The sequence below is a fragment of the Pediculus humanus genome, genomic scaffold (genome assembly GCF_000006295.1).
Source record: "Pediculus humanus corporis 1103172108290 genomic scaffold, whole genome shotgun sequence".
Taxonomy (NCBI): Eukaryota; Metazoa; Arthropoda; class Insecta; order Psocodea; family Pediculidae; genus Pediculus; species Pediculus humanus.
In genome coordinates, this window is record NW_002987859.1 from 563,544 (window position 1) to 570,001 (window position 6,458).

Genomic DNA, 6,458 nt, shown 5'->3' on the forward strand with positions numbered 1-6,458 from the left:
AAAACTCTTTTGATTAAAATATAAAAAAAAAAAAATTTTTCAGCAATAGATCAACGTCAGATTTCATCATAAGAAAAATTTTTTTTTTCTTTCATCCTTAACTCCCCGGATAAAAGATTATGAAAGAAAAATGAAAAAAAAAAACGAAAAGCAAAATCTTTACTACTAAACGTTAAATTCAACGCTTCTTTTGATAAAAAATTTTTTTTTTTTATTTAACAAACAATAAAGAAACAATCGAACAAACCCAAACGAAAACAATCGTCGTATAAAAAAAAAACCAAACACAAATCGATATTTTTATTATTGATTTTTATATAAAACGGTAAAAAACTTGAATAGGTGATGCCAAAATAAAAGTTTTTAAGGCTCAAAGACGACATCACATCATTCAACGTCATCAAAGGGCGTAAACCACCAACGGTGATTATCCGACCGTTAAAAAAAATCACAATTTAAATTTTTCTTTTTTTTTTTTTTTTTTTTACGTTTTCTGTACAATACGTTTTTTTTTTTTTTTATTTAAAGTCTAATGGATTATTCAATGTCGAAATTTTGTCATCGAAAACTTTTTGCACGCGCTGTATAATGATTTAAAATATATATATAAAAAAAAAAAGTTTCCCCTTTAAATTATTATTGAATGAATTCAACATTTCCCTCTAAGAACGATTCCCCACCCCCCAGTAAAATTTTTTCTTTTTTACAAAACGGAAAAGATTTCCTCTTAAATATTTAATAATAATGATTGATTTGATATATTAACTTCTTATATAAATTTCTATACTCTTTAACGGTTAATTTACTGATTGTTGGTTGTTTTAGCCCTTTTCTTAAGTTAGTTTGTCTCATTGCAAAATAGTTTATCATAGAGATAGTGTGATACCCCCTTTAAATCTGTATCAGAATCAAAAAAAATTAGTGGCCTAAATAATGATTGATTTTAATGTAACGCCATTTTATAATTGTATTTCTCTTGAGCTGATTATAAGTAGTTGAGTTAAATACCTCCTGTCACACTAAATAAAAATGAAGGAGGTAGTTTAATACTAAAAATACTTGTTATTAATTAATTTATTGTATCAGGTGAATATAAAATCTTTGTACTCTTGTTTTAAGTGTGAATCTATTGATTGTACATTACTTTAACCCTTTTATTAATAAGTTGGTTTGTTTCATTATAACATATTTTGCCATATGTTTAGTGTAAAATTCTCTTTTAATTTCAATTAAGATTGGAAAAACTAAACTGCCTTTAGATTACTTAAGATTACAGCTACAACATTGTAATTTGTGTACCGTGCATACATTAAAGATGGAATGCATGGGGAAATAGTAGAAAAATTAAGTATTGAAATACTTAAGTACTTAATATATAGTTCTGAGGAAAAATTATATTCTTTTACTAGGTATACTTAAAAAATTCACGCCTAAAGATAATGATTGTAATAGAGCAAAATGAGAACAAGATAAAGACAGAACCAAAAGGAAAATCTTGTTCTATTGTCGACCTGAGTTAGCTCGACAAGAATGTCAATCTCACTTCTCCTGTTCCTGGCCATTGAAGCCCAGTACAGGAGATAACTCGTTCCCATCGAATAAGATGGTCTCGGTGAGACTTACAAGAATTGTTGTGATGTCATAGGTTATAACAAAACGAAACCTATTCATCAAGCATTCAGCATCACTGTATTCAAGCATTTATTCCTTAGGGATCGGGTAGAAACCTGGAATAAATACTGAAAATAATCCGACAAACATTAAGACGAATTATCACGAGTGAAAATAATAATAAGGAAAACTACATAAATAGTACAAACGATATAAGATCATATATTTTTAAACAATTAAATAGAGATTCGGAATAATTGCTAAAAAAAAAACCGTTAAACACGTGAACTTTGTCGTGTTAAAAAGCGACCGACAATAATAATATAAGAAATTTAAATTTATTTTAGTTTTGTTGTTTGTTGCCGTACTATTATCTTCCCCTATACAAAAAAAACACGAGAGTTTTCTCCGCCATTATTTTCCGCCACAAAATTTTAATTAAAAAAAAAAAAACTTCTTTCTACTCCTTCTTCTTTATATTTAAGATCGTATTGATTCGTTTGTCTTTTGTTTAAAAAAACGTGCCAGAATTTTTTTTTTTTTTTATTAATTTTTACTGACGTTTTTTTTTTTTTTTTTTTAAAAAAACTTTACCCTCACTTTTCTGTTTCTTTTTTTCTCTAAACAAAAAAAAAATTTTCTTTTCTTTTCTTTCTTTTTCCCCCCTTTTTTTTTCTTAATTCTTTTTCGTTTTAAAAATTTTCCATAGCCTTTTCATAAAAAGAAGAAGAAAAAATAATAATAATAATAGAAAACTACTTAACTAAAGTTGTTTGATTATTATTATTATTATTTTTTTTTTTTTGTTTTTTATTTCCGTTTTAATTTTCATTTTTATTTTTATGGAAATGAAAACAACAAAAAAAAAAAAATTTTTTTGCTGTTGTTTTTTGTTTTTACTTAATTATTTTTAATTGATTACCGATCAATAATTTCTTTTTTTTTAAATTGTAAAAAAATAAAATGAATTCATTTAATTATTATACATAAATTTTATTAACGAAATGTAAACAAAAATTAAATATAACAAAATCAATTAATTAAATAATGTAAATAACAAATGAAAAATTATTTATTTTTCTCATACACGTTTCCCCACTTCCCTTCTTCCCTTTCCCCTCCTGAATAATTCATTTCTTTAATGATAATAATAATAATTGTGATTGATTGAATAAATTCATTATTTTTTTCACAATTTATTTAATACATTTTTAAAAACTTTACAATTTTACGAAGTATTTAAAAAACGTTACGAAAGTTTTTTTTTTTTTTAAATAATGTGGGGGGGGAGGGGGAGAAGAAGAAATAAAGAAGAAAATAAGAAAAATAAAAATGTGGAAAAATAGTCGAGCATAAAAATAAAAAATAAAATACAACCGTAATAAAATGCTAAATTTTTACTTTTTTTTTTTTTTTTTTTGGAAAAAAAAAAAGAAAACAATAACCCATGAAAAAATTTGTTTTTTTTCTTTCTTTCTCCCCCTATTCCAGACATCGAATCCAGGATATCCGGTTTATAAAAAAAAAAAAAAAAAATTTTTTTTTTTTTTTATATAAATCGAATGTAATATAACTACCCAGTGTAACGACAACAACAATAATAATAATAATAACACGAGAGAGAATAATAATACGAAAAGAAAAATAAAAGAATATATTTTATTTTAAAGAAAATTTTTTTTTTTTGGGGAGGGAAGGGGAAGAAGGGGGATGAAAGGGATGAAAAGAAACCGAGTAAGTAAAATCAGACGAAAAGAAAAAGTCATTTTTCGTATTCTTGAAAATAATAATAATAATAAAAAAAAGTAGTTGTTAATAAATAAAAAAAACTTTAGGGTAATTTTTTCAAAAAAAAAAAAAAAGAAATATATTTAAAAACAAAAGAATAAAGGTACGTGATGCGTTGATTAGAAAAAGGAAAAACAAAACAAAAAATAAAAACAACAGAAAACAACAACACAAAGAAATAACATAATTCAAAGTCTGAGAGAATAACAAAAGAATGGAAAAAAAAAAAAAAATCATAAAACGGATTTAAGTCAAATTAACAGACAGAATAACAACAGCATTTCTTTTTTTTTTTTTTAAATAATTAAAGTGAAAATAATTTTAAAAAAAAAAAAAAAAAACTCGACAGCAAACTTTATAAACATTTTCATTATTTAAATAATAATAATAATAATAATAATAATAAATGAAAATCAGGAGATCTTCAATAAGATTTATAACCGATATTTGTCGTAACAGGTAAAATTTTTTTACCTGAAATTCGTTACGCGTTAAAATGATAAGAAAAAAAAAAATTTACGTAAATAAAAGCGGAGGTTTTGATACGGATGCTGCGTTAAGGACCAAAACAAATCGTTAATCCTCCTTGTCTTGTGATTTAATAACTATAATTAAAGTCCTCTACAATAAATGGAGTAAAATCTTTGGTGCAATTTTTTAATATAAATTTTTTTTTTTTTAGAAAAAATTTAATTATTGTTGTCGGTTTTCGTTTTACCCCCCCCCCACCCTTCCAAAAAAAATAAAAAAGAAATTTCATTAGAATTTTACACGATCGTGAGATTTCGAGCTTAAATTTTTTTTCTCTCTTCGAAATGTTTTTAACGAATACGAATTTAAATATGGCGGTTGTGCGGGTAAAACTACTTTTCAACCCTTGTTTAGCGGTTTAAAAAATACTTTTCGTTTTTTCTTTTTTTTTTTTTTTTTTTTTTTCGCAATCTGATTTATTAGTACATCTTTCTTTACTCTTATTATTATTATTATTATTTTTCACGTTATTTTTAGAAAAAAATTTCCGTCCTATCCAATGGCGTTATCGTTAGTCTTTACAAAAATTAAGAGCAATCAAGAAAAACTAAAATTATTACTGGCACGAAATCAAAATTTATTTATTTATTTATTTCGTTTTTGATTTATTAAAAATCTAAACAACAAATTAAAAAAAAACAAATTTCCGACATTTTGTTATTTATTTTTGCATAAACATTTAATTGATTAAATAATTTGTTGATTTTTAACGTCTTTGCAATTATTTTATGTGTGTGTAATATGTTGGGGGAAAACAAAATTATCCGGATTTTTTCTTTTTTTTTTTTCAGGGAAATTTTTTTTTTTACATGTTTTTTCAAAAATTTTTGAAACTTTTTTTAAATATATATATATCTTTTCCCCCCGCCCCCCCAAATAATATTTTTTTTTCTTTCATCATTTACAATAAATATTTTTTTTTTTTCTGATACATTTACTTCTATTTTTATATCTCTACATTTTTTTTTACCCCCCCTCTTACCGATTTTTTCGTATTTTCCTATCGATATTTTTTTTTCTCTCTCTCTCTCTCTCTCGGAAAAATATATTTATACAAACATTTCTAGCTTTTTTCCCCCCCCCGTGGTAACTAAAATAAGATTTTAAAAGTTTAAATATTTTTTTAAAAAATTAGAAAACCGAACCTATCTGTCTTCAAAAGTGTCAGTAAAATTAACAAACGTCACTTTCGTCATTCCAAATTTTTTTTTTTTTGTAAATTTTAACTTGCCATTTTAATAAATTTTGCTATAATCATATCAATAAAAATCTTGTCGTCTGCATAAATAAAAATACTCAAGTTTCGTTACCGCAAAAAAAAAAAAAAAAATCAATCATTAGAAAAAGCAAAAAAAAAAAAAAAATAATTTTTAAAAAATAGTATTTATGACGGTAGCAAAAAAAAATTAACAGCAAAATCGTTAAGTCATCGTAAAAATATATTATTATTATTATTATTATTATTATTATTATTACATTTTTAGCTTAAAGCATAAAAACAAAAGGTTTTTTAGCTCGTTGTGTATAAAAAATTAAATTTATTTAAAAACTTTTTATAATTACTAGAATGAATGTGGGTTGGGCATTGTAAAATAATTCTAGCTAATATTAAAACAACAACAACAACAAAAATAAAATATTTGATATCGCATAAAGAAATTAAACCTTTAAAAAAAAAAAAAAAAAATTTTAAACTTTAATATTTAAGAGCTTAAAACAAAGAAACTAAAAATAGAGAAGAAGAAGAAGAAGAAGTAGAAAAAAAAAATATATATCAACCAACAAACTTAGCTAGCTAGCTAAAACAAACAAACAACAACCAAAATAAAAAAAAATTTAAAGGAACAATGAGGGCGTTAACAATCCCTAAAGAAACATAAAAAACTGATAACACGAGATTATATAATAATTTTTATAACCCAAAATAATAATAATAAAATTATCCACGTTATTGTTCAAAAACCAAAAAAAATAAAAATAAAACAAATGATAGGAAAATAATTTTTATTACTCTTAATTGAATTAATTAATTTACAATTGAAAAATTTTAAATTAAAAAAAAATTTCAATTTTTTTTTCAATTGTTTACAACAAATTTTTAATACGCGTTCGACAAAAAAACATTGCAAAGTTCAAAAGTACTAACAAACAACCTTTGTGACCTTTTTCATCAATCTATGCAATTCGTAATAAACAAGGAATAATAATAATAATAAATAATAATAATAATAATAATAATAATAATAATAATAATAATAATAATAATAATAATAATAATAATATAAATTTGTCGCGAAACGTATAAACATATTTTTTTTTTTTTTGTTTTCAATTTTGTTTTCTTTCTTTAACTTAACAAAACTTTCTCGACATGTTTTATTTTAATTTATTAAAATTGTTTTTTTTTTTTTTTTTTTTTTTTTTTTTTTTTTTGGGATGTATAAATTATATTTCTCTCTCTCTCTCTCTCTGTCGTGGTTAAAGAATAATAAAAAAAAAGACCCTTAGATTATCCACGTCTTTTTTTT